At 41.5% G+C, this 23589-nt stretch overlaps 1 protein-coding gene and 1 pseudogene across 1 annotated transcript in view; one reads left to right on the plus strand and one right to left on the minus strand.

The window, feature by feature from the left end:
* The window catches only part of USP46 (ubiquitin specific peptidase 46), a 214266-nt gene that overhangs the window by 125116 nt on the left and 65561 nt on the right, over positions 1–23589 (plus strand). The gene's annotated exons all lie outside the window — the stretch shown is intronic.
* On the minus strand, positions 17703–18622 carry LOC102119104 (large ribosomal subunit protein eL6 pseudogene; annotated as a pseudogene).

A 23589-nucleotide genomic window follows, 5' to 3' on the forward strand; every position in this document is an offset into this window, starting at 1 on the left:
AAATACTTTGTTCATTTATTTGAAAAATGTGTTTGAGCCCTGTGGGTTGGGAGCCTCCAAGATGGCCCTTGAAGAGCCTCGCCTCCTGGTCTTCATGTTCTTGTGTAATTCACTTCTATAATCAGTTGGGCTGACTTGGGTAACCAATAGGACATTGTAAAAATGACAGGCTGTGACTTAGGAGGCTAGGAATAAAACACATTACAGCTTTTACTTTGCTCTCTTGGCACTTGCTGGGCAGGAGGCCAGCTGTCATGGACTGAGCAGCACCCTGGAGAGGCCCAACTGGTGAAACAAGGCCTCCTGCCTACACCTGTGACCACTGGATAGTCATGTGAGTGAGTCACTTTGGATGTAAATCTTCCAGGCCCAGTCAAATCTTCAGATGACTGCAGCCCAGGACAACATCTTGATTACAACTTCTTGGCAAGACTCCAATCCAGAACCAACCAGATAAGCTGCTCCCAAATTTCTTTCTCACATAAATGAGGAGATAATAAATGTTTATTATTGAGCTGTGCCTCCTCACAACACTTCTGACCCAAAAGGTATGGGGGTTTTCCACACCAACAACCTATTTTCTGATTCTCTGGACACCAGCTGAGTGTTCGATTCCATCCAATTCTGACTCTACCTGTGCAGGCCCCACAGGTGAAGGACTCAGTCCTTCCTATTTCAGATGCTGGTCTTCAGTCCCAGGCCTCCTGTGCTTTTGACCAACCAGCCACATATCTGCTACCTCCTCAGGTTTGATAATTTGCTAGAATGGCTCACAGAACTCAAGAGCACACTTTAGCACTTTTACTGGTTTATTCTCATAGCCAAATGAAAGAGATGCATAGGGCAAGGTATAGGGACAAGGAGGGGTACACGGAGCTCCCATTCCTTTTTCTAGCATGCCACCCTCCCAGTACCTTTGTGTTCATCAGCCTGGAAGCTTCCTGAACCCTATTGTTAGGGGATGTTTATGAAGGTATGATTAATTAAGTCATTAGCTGTTAGTCCTGCAGGTTGAGGTGGGCTAAAAGTTCCAACCCTCTAATCATGCCTTGGTCTTTTGGGTGACCAGCCTCCATCCTGAAGCTATCTAGGGCCCCCCAGCCATGAGTCATCACCATTAACATACCAAAACACTCCTATCACTCTGGGAATTCCAAGGGTTTCAGAACTGTTGGTCACTAATTGGGGATAAAGACCAGATATATATTTCCCATTATACTGTATTTATTTTAAGGCATTAACTCTGAAGTAATATTTCGATCAGTAATTGATAACTAACCAGAGGCAGGTACCTGGGAGAGTCGATGGAAGCCTGAAATTGTGGGTGTGGCTTTGGAATGGGGTGGTGGGCAGAAGGAATTTGGAAAGAGTGTTAGTGGAAAACTAAAGATTACTGGTGAGATTAAAGTCAAGCTCCACGGACCCCAGGCTGTAGCTACATTTTAAGAGAAAATTTTCCACTGAACCCCAGATGGCCACTCCCTTCTCAATGACTCCTGTAGGACAGTTCTTCAGGTGGCCTTGGACTGACCCAGTTCTCCCTACTTTCTTACTTGTAATTCTTAAGAATAACTGTAGAATATGCTAGGAATGTAATGTCGTGAGATAGTAGGGGACTGGTCAGAACAGCCTGGGCTCTGTTCCAGCTCACCCTAGAAATAGGATGTCCTTCAGTGCTTTGGCCCTGGGCGTAAAGCCCAGGGTAGACTGCTTTTCCAGGTCCCTCAGATGCAGTGCAAGTGCGGCATGTGCCTTGGAGACTCTGTGTTCCCCAAGCAGCTTTGTGAGCCTTGGGAGACCAGCTCAGGATGAAGCCTTGACTTCTGTTATCCATTGCTGCTTATCTGTAAGTGATAAACCTGTTTCATGTAACTTGTGTGTGGGTGTTCTGTCTCACTGTACTCAGATAAATTGGTAATCAGTGCACAGTGAACCTGCTTCACTCCTACTTGTTTGTATGAAAAAACTTTCTTTGGTAATTTCCAGAAGTGTTCTTAAAATGAATGACCCCTAAGCAATAGGAATGGGATGAAGCCAAAAGTCACCTTCGTCCTTCTCTTGTGTATTCATTTATTCAACAAATACATAATAAGCATGTACCATATGTCAGCAACTAGATATATCGTAGTGAACAAAGATGAAGTTTCTGCTCTCATGGAACATACTTTACAGTGGGAGGAGATAGAGAATAAACAAAAACTCACAGGCAAGATACTTCCACTGGGTGATATAAGTGTTCTGGAGAATTAAAGTCTAGGAGAAGAGTAATCCTTATAAATAGCCCTTTTGACCCCTGATCACCCATTTATCTCACATTGTTCAAATTTTGAAACTCCAATCATTCTGCCTATGCTCCTCTTTTCATACTACAATGTTTTTGTCGGCAGGCCATAAATGAGAACTTTGACATTGCAATCTGGGGATGACACTCTTACATTTGCTGTTTCTTACAGAAGTGGTACACCCTCAAATTCAGACAAAAAACTTGGTGCTAAGTCATGAAGTAGATGGATGGGCAGGCACCAGGCACAAGTCACCAAAATGATTTTGCAATAGTTTATTGGGTTAAATTCCATGGTTATTCAAAGTTTACCTCATTTAAAGAAATTAAAATGTATTGATTTCCTCCCTTTTTCTACCTTAACTTGGAAAAAAAGTTAATATACTTTATGGTTTAGTATATCTTAACTTTTCATTCACACCACTTCCCCACACTTGAATACCTATCAAGTGTAAGGCACCCATGTTTAGTGTGATTGCAAGATAAAAGGATTCCATGGAGTGAAATAGATATTTTAAAATGTAGCTGTATCATGAATGGTGTGTCCTAAGAAACAGTGGCTATGGTGTCGGTCATGTAGATTAAAAACAACAAAAAAGTGAGAGAGCTCTATTGCATACTAGGCATGCCTTGCACAGCAAATTTAATTCATGCTGGGTGACGGCTACTTCCTGGGATTAGTCTATGCATGCATGGATGGAGAATTGCTTTTATTCTGCTTGGAACTCTAAGCAGGTAATTTTAATAAATGTAAAAGTCCTGTCCCCTGCCTGTTGACCCACTAAATGTTGACAATCTCCATGATATATTGATAAGTAGACAAACGCATATGCAGAACAGTATGTATAGCAAGTTACCATGTATATAAAATGGGAGAAAAAAATTACACATAGCCATTCCTTCATTATCAATATTGCTAGGTGCTCAGGATATAGAAGTAAACAAAAGATGAAATCACTACCCTCAGGGAGCTTTTACACTACGGGTGTAAAAAAAAAAAGGTGGATTTATTTTAGATACTGAGTATGATGTTTAATTAGTGAGAACAAAATTGAGGAAATTCATTAAATTGGGCAAATGGGGAGAAGATAGTTTAGATTCAATGAAATGAAAGATAATGATATAACTTAATGAGTGTACAGGACTCAAACTAAGTGAAAAAATAAAACAACGCAAGCTCTCTTAACCACCACCAGCAACTAGTAACAGGGAGTGGGGGGTGGGATTCAATGGATTTCTCCCAAAATTCCAGGAGGAATTGAACAGCTAATCCTGAGGAGGGTAGGTGTGGACCCCAGTTGTGACCTTCATGAGACATAGTTCTCAACTCTCAGCTTTTGTGTCTCTACATTAGAGAGAAATCATTACAGTATGAATCAAACCAAGATTGGTCTGAATGCTCAGGAGCTGGGCTCCCCCATTTCCTCATGCAACAGTAAGACCCACTTCCTTCCAGTTACGAAGAAAGGATGAGGCAGGATCTGTTGAGTCCCTTCTTTCAACAGTCTGAATCCTTTCATTTCCTGTCCCCTTTTTATTTTACCCAAAGCAGCCCAGAATTGCCCTCCTATTTGCCTATCCTCTTCCTGGTTCCCTGGCAGAGCCTGAGGTGGTTAAGGGCAGTGCTAGGGGTGGGGGCTCAAGCACTTGCAGACCCCCTGGGTCCTTTTGCCATTTCCTGATAACTCACCCTGCTGCCCCATGCCAGTGACCAACCCCAGTCCCTTCCAACGGTGACTGTGATGCATAACCAACACCACCAAAGAATTGTGCAGTCCTTGGAAAGTGTGGAGCGGCAAATTAGCCTTTCCTGAATTCTGGGAAGACATTTTTATGTAAGAGAAATCACATAGTTTAGTGATTACCAGCTCAGGTGCTGAAGCCGAACAGCAGTGGGTTCAAACTCCAGCTCCGCCAATGACTCACTGTGCAATACTGGTGGGTTTTGTGAACTGTATATCTTGGTTTCCTCAGGCATAAGTCTGAGACAGTAATAACAATACTTATGGGGCTGTACAGCAGACTCACTCAAACTAGACACCCTGTGGGACTCCACTAACTGCCAGCTTGGTGACTGCTATGGTTTGGATGTGTCCTCACCCAAATCTTATCTTGAATCATAGTTCACACCATTCCCACGTGTCTCGGGAGGGACCTGGTGGGAGGTAATTGAATCATGGGGCAGATCTCTCCTCTGCTGTTCTCACGATAGTGAATAAGTCTCACAAGATCTGATGGTTTCATAAAGGAGAGTTTCCCTGCACAAGTTTTCTCTCTTGCTGCCACTGTGTAAGAAGTGCCTTTCACCTTCTGCCATGATTGTGAGGCCTCCCCAGCCAGGTGGAACTGTGAGTCCAGTAAACCTCTTTTTCTTTATAAATTACCCAGTCTCAGGTATGTCGTTATCAGCAGCATGAAAACTGACTAATGCAGTGACCATGGCAAGTCTTTTACTTTCTCTGTGTCCCAGGTGCCCTCTTCTGCAAATGGGATAAATTTATGCAAATGGGATAAATTATCCAGGAAGCTGCCTTGAAGGGCTGTTGGAAAGATAAATGAGTTAATATGTGTGTTATGGTTTGAACTGTGTCCCCCTACACTGAAGTCCTAACCTCCAAGACCTCAGAAGGTGATCTTATGTCTTCACAGAAGTAATCAACTTAAAATGAAGTCACTAGTGTGTACCCTAATCCAGCAAGACCAGTGCCCTTTTGAAAAGGAGAGATTTGGATACAGACATACAAAGGGAAAATGCCATGTGAAGACAAATGTAGAGACTAGGGTGTTGCATCTACAAGCCAAGGAATACCAAAGATTGCCAGCAAACCCCCAGAAGCTGGGAGAGGGGTGTAGGACAGGGTCTCCTTCACAGCTTCAGAATAAACCAAAACTGTTGACACCTAAATCTTGGACGCCTGGCCTCCAGAACTGCGAAAAAATACAATTTCTGTTGTTGAAGCCACCCAGTCTGTGTTACTCTGTTATGGTGGACCTAGGACCTAGGACTCTAATACAGTATACAAAGGACTTAGGATAGTTTGGAGGGACTATTACTATTATTATTATTATTAGACAGAATCTCTCTTTGTTGCCTGTGCTGGATTGCAATGGCACAATCTCAGCTCACTACAACCTCTGCCTCCTGGGCTCAAGCAACTCTCCTGCCTCAGCCTCCTGAGTAGCTGGGACTACAGGTGTGAGCCACCACAACTGGCTAATTTATTTTTCTTTATTATTATTATTATTTTTTGAGATGGAGTTTTGCTCTTGTTGCCCAGGCTGGAGTGCAGTGGTGTGATCTCAGCGCACTGCAACTTCTGCCTCCCAGGTTCAAGCAATTCTTGTGCCTCAGCCTCTGGAGTAGCTGGGATTACAGGCACCCACCACAAAGCCCAGCTAATTTTTGTATTTTTAGTAGAGAGAGGTTTCGCCATGTTGACCAGGTTGATCTTGAACTCTTGACCTCAAGTGATCTGCCCACTTCAGTCTCCCAAAGTGCTGGGATTACAGGCGTGAGCCACCACAACCAGCTGTGAAAGGACTATTATTTTGCAGAGCTTTAAATGAGTTACTATAGGGACTCGGTAATAAGTGATCAATGACTGTCAATCAGTATTTTTGGAACAAAAGACTCAGTGGTTCAGAGTGACAGTATCCTTATCACAGATACTTCCATAGAAGGAGGAATCCATCAACAAAGGGAAAACTTGGCTTCTTTTTTAGGGTGGTTGCTTATTTCACTTGGACATATGAGGCAAGGTCAAGGTCTGCCTGCAGCTCTGCTCAGTGTTTAGTGAGAAACCCTCGACTTCAGATAGTGGCACAGTCAGGAAGACAGCAGGCTGGGGTAGGAGATTAGGGTGTGAACAAACCTTGTCCCAGCAACTCTGTGCCAGGCTACAATACCAGAATTCAGAACTCAGAATTTCAAAGCTGCTGAGGAGAACAGACTGTGAAACACCCACTACCCCAAAATGATGGGAGCCCTCATTTTTACTGTGGAGGAAGGAGCGTGGAGGCAGGGATGGGTGCACCCACTCCTTGCTGGTGCCCAGTTGGGCTCAACTTTGTCCTTCTTGATGTTGGGCTTGAAATTGCCACCCTCTCCTGAGCATGTGAAGCAACTCAAAATCCTGAAAGCTGTTTTTCTTTTTTGGCTGTTGTTTTCAAGAAGAGCAATCTGGCTGATGCTCTCTATTTTATCCTCAGTTAACACACTGTGATTACAGCCTGACTCCCCCACCACATCCTGTAAAAACGAAGGGTGGGTATGTGAAAATTGCCTCTGGTGTTTTTAGCACTAAGGAAAAAACTATTCATTTGTTCTCGGCAGGCATGCTGATATCTTATAAAATCCTCCTGGGCCACAGATTGTGAGGTCACTCTAGGCGAGAACAGGACAGCCTCTTCCATCAAACTCCCATTGGCATTCACTTGACTGGTCCACTTTAGTTCATTGTTTAAGAATAATAATGATGCAGTGATCATGCATCCTTCTGGAGCTTATCTGAGGAAAGGAGATGTAGTTAAAAGTATATATTTTTTCAAACAGGAAGCTCTTTTTGATAAAATATATCAGCCCCTTATATTCTGTTGGTATAATACATTTCCCCAGAATGCCCTAGTTGAGCTCAAATGTCTGCAGCTTGTCCTGAGGACTCTGCAAGGTTCTGTATGAACCTGTTGTTCAATTCTGCAACGTCCAACACGGTAGCCACTGGCAAAATATCTTATTCATAGGAGTCTTTACTGACTACATGGTGAAATAATAGTATATTTAATATATAGGTTAAATATTATTGAAGTATTACTTAACTTGTTTTTTAAATTTCACCTTTTCTCTTTACCTTTTTAAAAATTTCTAGTAGCCACTGTAAAATTCCACCTATGACTTGCATTTGTGACTCACATGTATTTCGATTGCACAGTGCTTGTTCAAATCATTTGCAAGTGTTTATTCTTAAAGGTTACTTGGGTATTTTTTTATAAATTGTTTTCCCATTAAAAGTTTAGTCCAGCTTTCCAGAAATTGATAAGCAACCTTTCCTTCAGATCTTTTCTCTCTCCCTGATAGCTTTTTATGCTTGGTTCCAATGACTTCGCAATCTGGTACCAAATGTTAGAATATGTGATTGAGTCTCTGCCTAGGTCGATATATTCATCTTTAAAACAGAGGGCTGGATGTGACAGGACTCCAGAGGCTCCTCCTGGCTCTAGGATTTTACGATTCTGTTTTAAAACTTGAGGTCTGAAAAGGAGAAAACTCTAGATTAATTTCCGAAAGTCTTGACATTTGAGGGGTGATAAGGTTTTCCGAAGATAAAATCTTTTTAATGGACCCTTTTCCTAGCTGAGCTGGAAGCCTGGAATCAAACAGCCGGGCGAGGCGCAGGGCAAGGAGGGGCAATGCTGCCTCCTACTGGGCTAAAGGGGAGCAGCAGGTCTACAGGGGAAGTGTCCCTGTGCAGTCGCAGTCTAAGTGCTGGCCAAATGTGAGACACTGAGGGCAATAACGGCTCTGGCAGCAGATGAGAAGTGTGAGTGTGGGGGACCCCAACAACTCCTTTAGTGGGTTTGCTCAGTCTGGCCCATATCTCTTGCCAAAAGTTCAACATTTGATTCAAATAGGAGCTGACCGTCCCCTTCTGGTCATAGCAATTGCTCTAAGAGTGTGGACACGGGCAGGTGAAGCTGCGAGGATGTGAACACAGGATCTGTACTCTCAGGATTCAGCCTCAAGGAGACAGCAAGGCTGTGAGAAGGTGCTGGAAAAGCCAGGAGGAGCAAACTCAGGAGGAGGGGCTGGGCATGTTGGAACAGGCCTGTGGTCCAAGCTGCTCTTGGGGGAGGCTGAGGTGGGAGGATCGCTTGAGTCCAGGACTTGGAGGTTGTAGTGAGCTGTGATCGCACCACTGCACTCCAACCTGGAGACCCCGTCTCAAAGACAGACACACACACACACAGAGAGAGAGAGAGAGAGAGAGAGAGAGAGAAAAAGAGAGAGACAGGCGAGAAAAAGAGGAGGGTGTTAGCTTAGGCTAGTCCAAATTGAGTTTTTTCCCCTTTTGACCAAGAGTCCTGACCAGTACACTCTATAAAGCATTTGTTGTTGTTCTTGTTTTTAAGATGGGGTTCTTCTAGAGTTGCCCGGGCTGGAGTGCAGTGGTGCGATCATAGCTCACAGTAGTCTCAACCTTTTAGGCTCAAGTGATCATCTGCCTCAGCCTCCTGAGTAGCTGGGAATACAGCTATGCACCACCACACATGGCTAATTTTTGTATTTTTTTTTTGTAGAAACTGAGTCCCACTATGTTGCCTAGGCTGATCATGAACTCCTGGGCTCAAGTACACCTCCTGCCTCAGCCTCGCACAGTACTGGGATTACAAGGATGCGCCACCACTCCAGGTCTATAACACATTCTTTAGAGGAAGATGAGATGACCTTCTGAATAAATATAACAATACATTAGGAATGTCCATAGAAGGGACATGTACCCTTTTCTCTTGATATGCAGTATATTTAAGAGAAAGGGAATCTGATGGACTCAGGAAGCCACAGACCAGGTGCCAGACATACGTGAAGAAGCCTAAATTAGTTTGCTCACTCCTATTACTCCCATTCCCAGACTTCCCTACCTTATCACCTCCGTGTCCTCCCAACTTATCAAGGCAATTCTGCCCTCTGCGTTTGGCCTCTCACCTCATCCTCCCAGCATACAACACACTGGACAAACACATACATCCACACTGTACAAATAATATATCCCACTGCTTGGTAGCAAGGAATACACTTACCTGTGTTACTTCAAGCAAAAGTAGGGGACAGTTTGCTAGCATATTTGTGGGACTAAAGAAAACAGGAATCTCAAGCTTGTTGCCAGGCCTCCTGGGAATTGGGGAAAGCCACATAACGTCCAAAGAAAAGCAAGACCCACAGGACAGCAGAGCACCAGAGAGCCCGGAATAAATCATCCCATGCAGAAGGTCATTCAGTGTCCAGTTAAATGTCCTGGAGACTGATGATCTTGCTGTCAGCCCTCTCTCCTGTCTCCCTGCTTATACAAGAAGCTGGAATTTGTTGATCTTCAAGACGTCTCGCATTATGGAGCCCATCTCATTTTTGCCTTTATCTTGAACCTGTTCTAAACATCTCCCTTGTGCTCTACTTAACGTATATTTGGACTTCTGCCTCCTCACAACTTCTGCTTACTATAACAATTTCTGCTTTCTTTTGACCTTTCATTATTCTTCAGAATCTTGTCTGCCTTTTCTGTTTTTTTTTCTTTCTCTCTTGCTAATGGAGATGGATTCTCTCCCTCTATCTCTTCTTTGTATTCCTGAGAATCTCCCCATATTTTCATTTTATATCATATCTGTATTTCATCTTCATTTTCTATTCCAGAAAAAGATAATTTGATGCCTTTATCATCATTATTTGTGTATGACAAAGATTTCTTACCAGGCTATCTCGGAGGCTATTGGGCAATTCTAAATTGGCTGCCTTTGGGTTGGGTGTCCACCTCTGGTTCAATTAGTGATAGCCTGGGGTGGGGTCGCATGGTGCAGGGCATGGCCATTTATGCTTACGGAGCAGAAGCTTGGTGAAGTGCTTTGAGTATAACCCCTTATGAGGGGTCAATGAGGGTTGTAGATTTCAAGGCTTTTTCTGTCCCATATATATATACTACCTCCAATTCTCACCTGCAATGCCATTCTCTTGTCCATTGTTCATCTTCTTGCTCACGTGGTCCAAGATTGCATTTTGTAGGTTGCTGCTTGCCTTACTTGATAGTCTTGCTCTTCTCTTTAATGGAGAGTGAAAGATGAGTTTGGGAAGAGCTGGTATGATTTTGCTTCTTTAATCAAAAAAGACCTTGAGAAATAAGGAAATGCTTTCTGGTGATGTATAACAACACACACCTCTTAATGGCCTCAGTGGCAAATTTGATATACTGTGACTCCTCCCTTGAGAATAATGATTTGGGGAATGAGAAGTGGGGTAAGGTGGAAGGAATTTGGAATGTAACCTCAGGCATCTGTCAAAATACTATCCTTTTCTAGTTACTACTGCCAGTTCTCCAACTGTTCAGGCCTCACACTCCCGGAAGGCACCAGCTCTGGAGCCATAAGTGTCCTTTAGGATTTTTATTCAGCCCTTTAAGTCAAACCTAAGATCTTTTCCCCACCTATGTAGTCTCAATCTTCTATTCTCTTTAAATAGCTGTCAGTGATTGTGCTATTCAGAGGTTTCTTCTCAGAATGTAATTGCTCTCTGCATACTTAAATGCCCCAGTTTCTATTGTCTCTGAATGAAATAACTTCAGATAATTCTCAGTCTGGATGATCAGACTGATGAAATCTGAGGAGAACTGAAATTGGGAAAAAATATCTAATATTTCCTCTCCTGGTGGCATCCTCATGTTTCAGAAATGTAGATAACTAAAGTCTTCTGCAGAGTTCCAGAGTCTGTCTCCTGCATGCCAATGATTACTCTTACTCTGTTTAAACACCAGGCTCTGATTTCTAGTAAAATCTAGAGTTTCTACAGACATGAATTCTTATTGTGTACCAGGCACTGCCATAGGAATGATAGGTTCATGATGATTGAGACAGATGTATTTGTTAAGGTAATCCTAGAACTTGTAACAGACAAACTCAAGAATGTGTAATTGTTCAAATGTGATAGAAGTTTGTTTTTCCTCACATGAAATTCATAATGGGCATTGCTGATGAGCGGATGCCTCACCCAAGTAATATGCGAAGACCCAGATTTCTTTCACCTGTGGCTCTGATGTCTTCGGCATGCGGCTTCCAAAGTCCCTGTAGAGCACGGAGGGTTGCCTGTGGGGGGACTTTATCAGCAAGAGCAGGAAGGGTGCACATCGCTTCCACGCCAATGGCATTGGCTAATGCATGTCACGTGGCCTAACTGCAAAGGAAGCTGGGAGACAAGGTTAGGTGTGTGCCCAGGCAGAAGGCAAAATGGGTTTGATGCATACATGGCAGCTTCTGTGAAAATAAACAAGATGCCACTTTTGCCAGAAGCATTCATCTGTGATTTTGAGGAGTGGAGGATACTTCAGAGTAAGATAGCCTGAGACTGGCCCATTAGGAGGACTCAGTGAGCCAACAGACATCCTGGCTTTTAATCTTATTTGCCAAGATGTTTACCAAGCAAATAGCAACTAATGATTTGGCTTCCACAGATTGCCCAAAGAGAAATAACACATTGCCTAAGAGCAGCAGAACTCTAGTTCAACCTTCAGGAAGCACATTGGGGACAAGGACCAGGTGTCCACAACTTTAGGTCATCTCCTGGCCCAATCATCCCATAACCTAGGTATTAAGCCCAGTATCCATTAGCTATTCTTCCTGATCCTCTCCCTCCTCTCACCCCCACCCTCCAAGAGGCCCCAGTGTGTGTTGTTCCCCTCATGTGTCCATGTATTCTCATCATTTAGCTCCCACTTACAAGTGAAAACATGCGGTATTTGGTTTTCTGTTACTGCATGAGTTTGCTGAGGATAACGGCTTCCAGCTCCATCCATGTCCCTGCAAAGGACATTATCTCATTCCTTTTTATGGCTGCATAATATTCCATGGTGCATATGTACCACATTTTCTTTATCTAGTCTATCATTGATGAGCATTTAGGTTGATTCCATGTCTCTGCTGTTGTGAATAGTATGTGTGCATGTGTCTTTATAATAGAATGATTTATATTCCTTTGGGTATATACCCAGTAATGGGATTGCTAGGTTGAATGTTAGTTCTGTTTTTAGGTCTTTGAGGAATCACCACACTCTCTTACACAATGACTGAACTGATTTACACTCCCATCAACAGTGCATAAGTGTTTCTTTTTCTCCACAACCTCACCAGTATCTACTATTTTTTGACTTTTTAGTAATAGCCATTCTCACTGGTGTGAGATGATGTATCATTGCGATTTTGATTTGCATTTCTCTAATGATCAGTGATGTTCAGCTTTTCTTCATATGTTTGTTGACTGCATGTATCTTTGTCTTCTTTTGAGAAGTGTCTGTTCATGTGCTTTGCCCACTTTTTAATGGGGTTGTTTGTTTTTTTCTTGTAAATTTGTTTAAGTCCCTTATAGATGCTGGATATTAGATCTTTGTCAGATGCATAGATTGCAACATTTTTTTCCCATTCTGTGGATTGTCTGTTCACTCTGTTGATAGTTTCTTTTGCTGTGCAGAAGCTCTTTAGTTTAATTAGATTCCATTTGTCAATTTTTGTTTTGTTGCAGTTGCTTTTGGTGTCTTCATCATGAAATCTTTGCCTGTGCCTATGTCCTAAATGGTGTTGCCTAGGTTTTCTTATAGGGTTTTTATAGTTTTGGGTTTTACATTTAAATCTTCAATCCATCTTGAGTTGATTTTTGCATATAGTGTAAGGAAGGGGTACAGTTTCAATTTTCTGCATATGGCTAGCCAGTTCTTCCAGCACCATTTATTTAATAGGGAATCCTTTTCCCATTGCTTGTTTTTGTCAGGTTTGTTGAAGATCAGATGGTTGTAGGTGTGTCGTCTTATTTCTGGGTTCTCTATTATGTTCCATTGGTGTATGTGTCTGTTTTTGTACCAGTACCATGCTGTTTTGGTTACTGTAGCCCTATAGTATAGTATGAAGTCAGGTAGCATGATGCCTCCAGCTTTGTCTTTTTGCTTAGGATTGCCTTGGCTATTCAGGCTCTATTTTGGTTCCATATAAATTTCAAAATGGTTTTCTCATATTCTGTGAAGAATGTCAGTGGTATGGGGAGTAGCATTGAATCTAAAAATTGCTTTGGGCAGTATGGTCATTTTCACCATATTGATTCTTCCTATCCATGAACATGGAATGTTTTTCTATTTGTTTGTGTCATCTCTGATTTCTCTGAGCCATGGTTTGTAGTTCTCCTTGAAGAGGTCCTTCACTTCCCTTGTTAGCAGTATTCCTAGGTATTTTATTCTTTTTGTGGCAGTCGTGAATGGGAGTTCATATGTGATTCGGCTCTCAGCTTGTATGGCTGATATTTCTAGATCTCTTCCTATGTTCCATGTGCTAATCTAAGGATCTTACATGTACAAAGAGAACAGAGGATCAAGACTCTATAGGTTTGAGGGAACATTCTTAGGTTTGCGCTAAAGGACTAAATAAAAAATCTGACCGAGTCATGTGGCCCGTCACACTTGCTGTTGACTCCAGAGGTGGCATGCTTAATCTTGTGTCTCATTTCCTTGTTAAATGGGTGTATCAGTTATAAAACAAGTGACATTGTGCTTTCTACACTGCTCTTTTATGAATTTAGTTAGGATGAAGCCTGATATCATAAGCTTCTATGTTCCATGATCACTGATAATGCTGAAGTTTAGAGTGTGCAAAGGAGAAAAACAGATTCCCTCTTAGCACTGGAAAGGGTTTCCCCTTCTAGTGAGGCAGGAACTTCCCTCAAGTATCTCCTTCTGTGATAACTCCACGGTCAATCCTCCAAGCTCTGGTTCCTTCGAGACTTTCTTCCTATTACTTTAATAAAAAGTCTAGTTTGAAACTCAAAGTTATGGCTGGAATCTGCCTTCTATTCCTGGGGCCTAGACTTAATGTTAGAAGGGGAAAAAGAGATCAAAATAAAGACAAAATAAAAAACCCTGAATTCTCAAGAAGGGAAAATACTTTGATTAAACAAAACAAAACAAAACAAAAAACTGGTTGGGTATGGTAGCTCACACCCGTAATTCCAGCACTTTGGGAGGCTGAGGCTGGCGGATCACCTGAGGTTGGGAGTTTGAGACCAGCCTGACCAACATGGAGAAACCCTGTCTCTACTAAAAATACAAAATTAGTCAGGCGTAGTGGCACATGCCTGTAATCCCAGCTACTCCAGAGGCTGAGACAGGAAAATCGCTTGAACCCAAGAGGTGGAGGTTGCAGTGAGCCGAGATCATGCCATTGCACTCCAGCCTGGGCAACAAGAGCAAAACCTCATCTCAAAACAAAACTTATGCTACCATTTTGCAATTTCAAGAAAAATGTCAGTTTTCTTAGTTTCTAATGGGAAGCGTGAAAAGTCAATCATTAGACTGTTTTCTACTGGTTAGCAAGCTTTGACTATGTGTTAGGCATGATACCAGATTCTGGGTGTCAAAAGATGCAAATGATGTAGGCTAAACAGAGAAAGGCAGATGAATTACCGCATATGTTAAAGGCTAAAGCAAATGTGTAATGAAGACATAGTGGGGCCCCAGAAGTCAGAGCAACTAGTTCTATCAGGGTGGTAGTTGAATAATATGGTAAAAAAAATAAAAACTAGAACCATGTTAAATAATAATAATATCACCGGGTGTCTTTTTTGATTGTTTCTTCAACTTAATGTTTATGCCCCCTATATTTCACTGTGAAATATTTGTTAAGATGTTCCCTTTTCCCCACATTCAGAGTATCTTTGTAGTCCTTGGCATGTATTGAAGATGATGATTTGGGTGGGGGACTAGAGGATGAATGGATATGGGCGAGTTACTGTGTGAAGGCTGACAGGTCACAAATAGAAGGCTATTTCCTTCATCTAGTGTGTGATAAGGAAGACCAGAACCAAGGCAGTGGCAGGGTGGAGGAATTGGGACAGCATTGGAGTCAGGAGACATTTTTTAATCCCAGGGCTTGGTGAGTGGGCATGAGGGGTTGTAAATGTCTTCACAATTTCTACCCTGGGAGACCCCATTAAGTGTGCTTGAGAAGACAGGAAATGAAATGGGTTAGAGGAGGATGATGGTGGGTTCTGTTTGGGCAACTATAGGGTATCTAAGGTGACACAATAAATAGATAATTGCAAATGCAAATCTAGAGCTTGGATAAAAGATCAGGGTTCGACAGATAGCTCTGGGTGCTGTCACCCAGAGTTTTGTGCGTAGTAGGTGGCAGTGAAAGTCCTGAGACTGGGTGAGGTCCCCTTGGGCAGATGTGCAAAGTGGGGGTAGAAAAGGAACTCTAACATTAAGGGTGCAGGTAGAGAAGGGGGAACCAGGCAGTGAAACTAACAGAGGTGTTGCAGGGTCTGGATAGAAACTAAGAGAGTATAGAAATAGTTAACATTTTATTGAGTGTTTAGTATGTGCCTGTTAGTGCTAAATACTTTCTCGTGCATTATATGATTTGATGCTCATGACAATGAAATTGTCATGAATTGTTATGAAATTGATATTAGGCTCTTTGTATGGATACGGAAATAGAAGTTTAGAGAGAGTAAGTAACTCAGCAAAGGTCATGCTGTTAGCCTATGGCAGATTCAGGACTTGGACCCAGATTTGTCGTACTTCAGAGTCTTTGTTCTTACCCCAGGTTAGCTTGCTCTCTTGGCATCTGAGAAACCAAATAAGGATGGAGTTTTTTTTTTTTTTTTTTAATTAATTTATTATTATTATACTTTAAGTTGTAGGGTACATGTGCATAACATGCAGGTTTGTTACATATGTATACTTGTGCCATGTTGGTGTGCTGCACCCATCAACTCGTCATTTACATCAGGTATAACTCCCAATGCAATCCCTCCCCCCTCCCCCCTCCCCATGATAGGCCCCTGTGTGTGATGTTCCCCTTCCTGAGTCCAAGTGATCTCATTGTTCAGTTCCCACCTATGAGTGAGAACATGCGGTGTTTGGTTTTCTGTTCTTGTGATAGTTTGCTAAGAATGATGGTTTCCAGCTGCATCCATGTCCCTACAAAGGACACAAACTCATCCTTTTTGATGGCTGCATAGTATTCCATGGTGTATATGTGCCACATTTTCTTAATCCAATCTGTCACTGATGGACCTTTGGGTTGATTCCAAGTCTTTGCTATTGTGAATAGTGCTGCAATAAACATACGTGTGCATGTGTCTTTATAGCAGCATAATTTATAATCCTTTGGGTATATACCCAGTAATGGGATGGCTGGGTCATATGGTACATCTAGTTCTAGATCCTTGAGGAATCGCCATACTGTTTTCCATAATGGTTGAACTAGTTTACAATCCCACCAACAGTGTAAAAGTGTTCCTATTTCTCCACATCCTCTCCAGCACCTGTTGTTTCCTGACTTTTTAATGATCGCCATTCTAACTGGTGTGAGATGGTATCTCATTGTGGTTTTGATTTGCATTTCTCTGATGGCCAGTGATGCTGAGCATTTTTTCATGTGTCTGTTGGCTGTATGAATGTCTTCTTTTGAGAAATGTCTGTTCATATCCTTTGCCCACTTTTTGATGGGGTTGTTTGTTTTTTTCTTGTAAATTTGTTTGAGTTCTTTGTAGGTTCTGGATATTAGCCCTTTGTCAGATGAGTAGATTGCAAAAATTTTCTCCCATTCTGTAGGTTGCCTGTTCACTCTGATGGTAGTTTCTTTTGCTGTGCAGAAGCTCTTTAATTTAATGAGATCCCATTTGTCAATTTTGGCTTTTGTTGCCGTTGCTTTTGGTGTTTTAGACATGAAGTCATTGCCCATGCCTATGTCCTGAATGGTATTACCTAGGTTTTCCTCTAGGATTTTTATGGTTAAGAAGTAAGGGGGTAGGTGCTGGAGGCCCCGATTGGGGAACAGATTTTCCTGTCCAACTCTGTCTTGTCCAAGTTAATATCAACAAGACTATGCAGACCCCTGGCTCAGGGTAGTTGAGTGAAAGGATAAAGACCCCTAATGTGAAAAGATCCCAAGAGACATCTCAGTTTGGGAAGGAACTTGAGGGCAATAGAATCCCTGAATATTCAAGTGCAAAAAGAGACTGGAGGCACGTGGAAGGTTAAATACACCAGAGCCTCTGACAGTTGAACACTTGAAACCTAATGATTTCCAGATTCTACCATTTGAATTCTTCATAACCACAGCCAAATCTTCCAATAGCTGTGAATTTAGATTTCTCTTTTTATTAATTTCCTATTTCAGAAAAACCATAGTCCCTATCCAGTTCTCAACATAAAAGTGTTAAAAGGTGTAAAACATCGACTCCGTTAAACACCCTGAAATTTAAACTTTCTGAAATGATTCTTTAGCTCTAGGTCAATAATAACAATTAATAATTATTGAATCTTTATTTTGTACTAGGAACCACTTTTAGCACTTTATATGTATTATCATTTTTAAGATACATTAACCCTAAAAAACAAGAGTGATTTTTCAGGTCCGTTATACAAAGCCCTTGCATCTTCAGAATTAAGGTTATGTGCACTGAGTATTCTGCAAATCTTAGGAATCCTCATTTGATGGGTTAATATTGATCTAGGCATATTTAGGGAAGAATTGTCCATAACAATTGTAATCTACATGCATCAGAAGACTGAGTTTTGTTTTTGCTTCTTTCATAGACCTGGGACTTGAGCCAATTCACAGATTTCTTTGTCTTAAAATTCTTAACAGTTTTTTTATTTTTTATTTTTTATGGTTTTTTTTTTGTACTTAGCTATTTAATGAGGTTCTTAAGACATTTAGAATACCAATTTGTGAGGATAAATTCTATTCGTCAGGACAAACACAGATCGCAGGTAGCCCTGGAGCTGAGGAACAGCTTTGATTTTTGGTAGAATTTGTGAGTCCACAGCTTTCTGATCAATCTTGCGCTGCTCTGTAATCTCATATTTCTCTTTTTCTGTGTCGAAGATCTCACCTTCCTGGTGTCTGGGCTTCCGCAGCTGCTTCTTCTTGAAGTAAGCATCAGTAAGATGTTTTGGGATTTTGACATTGCTGATATCTATTTTGGTTGAGGTGGCAATGACAAATTTCTGGTGTGTTCTTCGTAGAGGAACTCGATTGAGGACCAGAGGTCCAGTCACAAGTAACAAGCCACTAGCCAGCTGCTTCAGGAAAACCACCCTCTTGCCCCTGTGGCGTCCAGTGAGGACGATCAGAATGGTCCCGGGGGGAATGCTGGCTCGCAGTTTTCTCACATGCTGACTGAAGGGTTTTTTGCCGTGGCTCAACACCTTCGAGGCACATCTTCAGTAGGATAATATCTAGGCATTTTGCGAAGTTTAACCACCCGGGTACCGCCGTTCTTGTCACCACCAACTGGTTTTGTAAGAGTTGCAAGAAGCTTCTTCTTTTTCTTTTCAACCTCGCATTTAGCGGCTGAGTGCTTCCTCTTGTACATGGCCTTTCTGGAATACATGGCAGATCGGGAATACCTGCCAATTCCTCTGACAAGGACAGGGTTGCGTCTGCAATGGGGCTTCCCCTTCTTGGGCTTCTTAGCCTTGAGGTTACCCTTTTCCACCTTGCCACCAGCATCAGCCTTCTTGGCTTCGGGTTTCTTCTCTTTAGTATTTGGCTTCTCAACTTTTTCACCCGCCATCTTGCAAGATGGGAAAGAGCAACAATTTTTTTATTTTTAAAACGTTATTGTAAAACATACTTTTTATACTAGAGTATATGAAGCATTTCTGTACAATGTAAAGAATAATAGTACAACATGTGGTATTTCATTATTGTATTATCCACCACCAGGATGGCAGAGTGAGATCTTGTCTCAAAAACAAAAACAGAAACAAAAACAAAAACAAAAACAATGCATCAAACCCTAAATCTGCATTAAATTGAGAAGCCCATCACAGCCTACTGCCTGGAAACCAGAATATTCAGTGCGCTCATTTCTTATGGCTGCTGTAACAAACTGCCACAAATTTAGACTTAAAACAACACAGGTCAGAAGTCTAAAATGAAGGTTTCAGTGGGGCTCTGTCCTTTCCAGAGGCTTCAGGAAAGAATTTTTTTCCTTGCCTTTCTCAGTCTGTGGAAGCTGCTAGCGTTCTGTGGCTCGTGGTGCCTTCTTCGCACCATTCCTACTTCTTGCTTCCATCATTACATTTCCTACTACTCACTCTGATTCCCCTGTTTTACTCTCACAAGTACCTTTGTGATTACATTGGGCCTCCCTGGAAAATCCAGGACAATCTCTCCGCCACAAGATCCTTAATTCAGTCACATCTGCAAGGTCCTGTGGACCATATTCACAGGTTCCAAGCAGTAGGATGTAGAAATCTCTGGTGGTGGGTGGGGGTGGGGGCTGTTATTCTGCCTACCACTGCCAAGTTCCTCAGGCCTGCCAGATAAGGGCTGATCCCAAGTGTGGCTGCCCCAAACTTCATGTGCAAGTCTTCCTGTCAGCTACAGGAAAGAAGACCAGAGAATGAATTAAAATTCATACAGCAGCCCAACAAGGGCTTCCTCCACCCCTGATTTATAAAAAATTATTCATATGAAAGTATGAAAATGGCACTTTTAGCTGTGAATTAAATAATTTTATTGAGCATAATAAAAATGATGTGCAATGGAAGCTCTCCTGGAAAATGTTAGCATATTTGTGGAATAAGGTTTATGCATGAAAAAAGATCCTCTTGCTTCAGGGTTTCTTTTTTCTCCTGTATTTCACTGCTAGGGCTGCCACAGCAAATTACTACAGAATGGGTGGCTTAAACAATGGCAATTTATTTTCTCACACTTCTGGAGCCTGGAAGTCTAAGATCTAGGTATCAGCAGGGTTGGTTTCTTCTGAGGCTTCTTTCCTCAGCTTGTGCATGGCCACATTCTTGCTGCTTTGTCCTCACATGGCCTCTGTGCACACACACCCCTGGTATCTTTTTCTCTTACAAGGACACCAGTCCTGTTGGATTAGGGCCCTACACTAAAGATCATTTTAACAGAATCACTTTTTAAAGACCTCATCTCCAAATATGGTTACACTCTGAGGTCTTAGGAGTTAGGGTTTTAACATATACATTTTGGCGGGGATGGGGGGACGCAATTTAGCCCATCACACTCTTTCTGCCTCCAGCTCTGACCACTGATTCCTTCTTAATGATCTTTTTCAGCAGGTTCCTATTTTAACTAGGTGCAAACATTAGGTAAACTCAGGGAATGTTGTCATATTAGGAGCCAAGGTTTACTAATCTGAGTAATGAATGTATATCTATTTTCTTTCCTTCCTTCCTTCCTTCCTTCCTTCCTTCCTTCCTTCCTTCCTTCCTTCCTTCCTTCCTTCCTTCCTTCCTTCTTTCCTTCTTTGTTTCTCTCTCTTTCTCTCTCTTTCTTTCTTTCTCTCTTTCTCTCTCTCTCTTTCTTTCTTTCTTTCTTTCTTTCTTTCTTTCTTTCTTTCTTTCTTTCTTTCTTTCTTTCTTTCTTTCTTTCTCTTTTACTTTAAGTTCTAGGGTACATGTGCATAATGTGCAGGTTTGATACATAGGTATACATGTGCCATGTTGATTTGCTGCCCCCATCAACTGATCATTTACATTAGGTATTTCTCCTAATGCTATCCTTCCCCTAGCCCCACACTCCCCAACAGGCCCTGATGTGTGATGTTCCCCACCCTGTGTCCAAGTGATCTCATTGTTCAATTCCTACCTATGAGTGAGAACATACGGTGTTTGGTTTTCTAGTTTGCTCAGGATGATAGTTTTCAGCTTCATCCACGTCCTTGCAAAAAATATGAACTCACCCTTTTTTATGGCTGCATAGTATTCCGTGGTGTATATGTGCCACACTTTCTTAATCCAGTCTGTCACTGATGGACAGTTGGGATGGTTACAAGTCTTTGCTATTGTGAATAGTACCACAATAAGCATACGTGTACATGTGTCTTTATTGTAGCATGATTTATAGTTCTTTGGGTATATACCCAGTAATGGGATTACTGGGTCAAATGGTATTTCTAGTTCTAGATCCTTGAGGAATCGCCACACTGTCTTGCACAATGGTCAAACTAGTTTACACTCCCACCAACAGTGTAAAAGCGTTCCTGTGTCTCTACATCCTCTCTAGCATCTGTTGTTTCCTGATTTTTTAATGATTGCCATTCTAACTGGCATGAGATGGTATCTCATTGTGGTTTTGATTTGCATTTCTCTGATGACCAGTGATGATGAGCATTTTTTAATGTGTCTGTTGGCTGCATAGATGTCTTCTTTTGAGAAGTATCTGTTCATATCCTTTGCCCACTTTTTGATGGAGTTGTTTGTTTATTTCTTCTAAATTTGTTTGAGTTCTTTGTAGGTTCTGGATATTCGCCCTTTTCCAAACAATATGTTGAATAGGAGTGGTGCGAGAGGGCATCCGTGTCTTGTGCTGGTTTTCAAAGGGACTACTTCCAGTTTTTGCCCATTCAGTATAATATTGGCTGATGTACCATAAATAGCTGTTATTATTTTGAGATATGTTGCATCAATACCGAATTTATTGAGAGTTTTTAGCATGAAGGGCTGTTGAATTTTGTCAAAGGCCTTTTCTGCATCTATTGAGATAATCATGTGGTTTTTGTCATATGTTCTGTTTATATGATGGATTACATTTATTGATTTGCATATGTTGAACCAGCCTTGCATCCCAGGGATGAAGCCCACTTGATTGTGGTGAAAAAGCTTTTTGATGTGCTGCTGGATTCAGTTTGCCATTTTTTTATTTAGGATTTTCGCATTGATGTTCATCAGGGATATTGGTCTAAAATTCTCTTTTATTGTGTCTCTGTCAGGCTTTTGTATCAGGATGATGTTGGCCTCATAAAATGAGTTAGGGAGGATTCGTTCTTTTTCTATTGATTGGAATAATTTCAGAAGGAATGGTACCAGCCCCTCTTTGTACCTCTGGTAGAATTCGGCTGTGAATCCATCTGGTCCTGGACTTTTTTGGTTGGTAGGCTATGAATTATTGCCTCATCAGAGCCTGTTGTTAGTCTATTCAGAGATTGAACTTTTCCCTGGTTTAGTCTTGGGAGGGTGTATGTGTCCAGGAATTTATCCATTTCTTCTAGATTTTCTAGTTTATTTGCATAGAGGTGTTTATACTATTCTCTGATGGTAGTTTGTATTTCTGTGGGGTCGGTGGTGATATCCCCTTTACCATTTTTTATTGCGTCTATTTGATTGTTCTATCTTTTCTTCTTTAATAGTCTTGCTAGCAGTCTATCAATTTTGGTGATCTTTTCAAAAAACTATCTCCTGGATTCATTGATTTTTGGAAGGGTTTTTTGTCTCTCTCTTTCAGTTCTGCTCTGATCTTAGTTATTTCTTGCCTTCTGCTAGCTTTTGAATGTGTTTGCTCTTGCTTCTCTAGTTCTTTTAGTTGTGATGTTAGGGTGTCAATTTTGGATCTTTCCTGCTTTCTCTTGTGGGCACTTAGTACTATAAATTTCCCTCTACCCTCTGGTTTAAATGTGTCTCAGAGATTCTGTTATGTTATGTCTTCATTCTCATTGGTTTCAAAGAACATCTTTATTTCTGCCATCATTTCATTATTTATTCAGGAGCAAGTTGTTCAGTTTCCATGTAGTTGAGCAGTTTTGAATGAGTTTCTTAATCCTGAGTTCTAATTTGATTGCACTGTGGTCTGAGAGAAAGTTTGTTGTGATTTCTGTTCTTTCACATCTTCTGAAGAGTGCTTTACTTCCAATTATGTGGTCAATTTTACAATAAGTGTGATTTGGTGCTGAGAAGAATGTATATTCTGTTGATTTGGGGTGGAGAGTTCTGTAAATGTCTATTATGTCTGCTTGTTGCAGAGCTGAGTTCAGGTCCTGGATATCCTTGTTAAATTTCTGTCTTGGTCTGTCTAATACAAACAGTGGGGTGTTAAAGTCTCCCATTATTATTGTGTGGGAGTCTAATTCTCTTTGTAGGTCTCTAAGGACTTGCTTTATGAATCTGGGTGCTCCTGTATTGGATGCATATATATTTAGGATAGTTAGCTCTTCTTGTTGAATTGATCCCTTTACCATTATGTAATGATATTCTTTGTCTCTTTTGATCTCTGTTAGTTTAAAGTCAGTTTTTCAGAGACTAGGATTGCAAACCCTGCTTTTTTTTTTTTGCTTTCCATTTGCTTGGTAGATCTTCCTCCATCCCTTTTTTTTGAGCCTATCTGAGTCTTTGCACGTGAGACAGGTCTCCTGATTACAGCACACTGATGGGTCTTGAATCTTTATCCAATTTGCAGGTCTGTGTCTTTTAATTGGGACACATAGCCCATTTACATTTAAGGTTAATATTGTTATACGTGAATTTGATCCTGTCATTATGATGTTCACTGGTTATTTTGCCTTTTAATTGATGCAGTTTCTTTCTTTTTTTTTTTTGATGGAGTCTCGCTCTGTCACCCAGGCTAGAGTGCAGTAGCATGATCTCGGCTCACTGCAAGTTCTGCCTCCCAGGTTCACGCCATTCTCCTGCCTCAGCTTCCCCAGTAGCTCGGACTACAGGCACTGGTCACCACGCTCGGCTAATGTTTTGTATTTTTAGTAGAGATGGGGTTTCATCGTGTTAGCCAGGATTGTCTCAATCTCCTGACGTTGT

This window comes from Macaca fascicularis, chromosome 5, assembly GCF_037993035.2.
Source record: "Macaca fascicularis isolate 582-1 chromosome 5, T2T-MFA8v1.1".
In the NCBI taxonomy this organism is placed as follows: domain Eukaryota; kingdom Metazoa; phylum Chordata; class Mammalia; order Primates; family Cercopithecidae; genus Macaca; species Macaca fascicularis.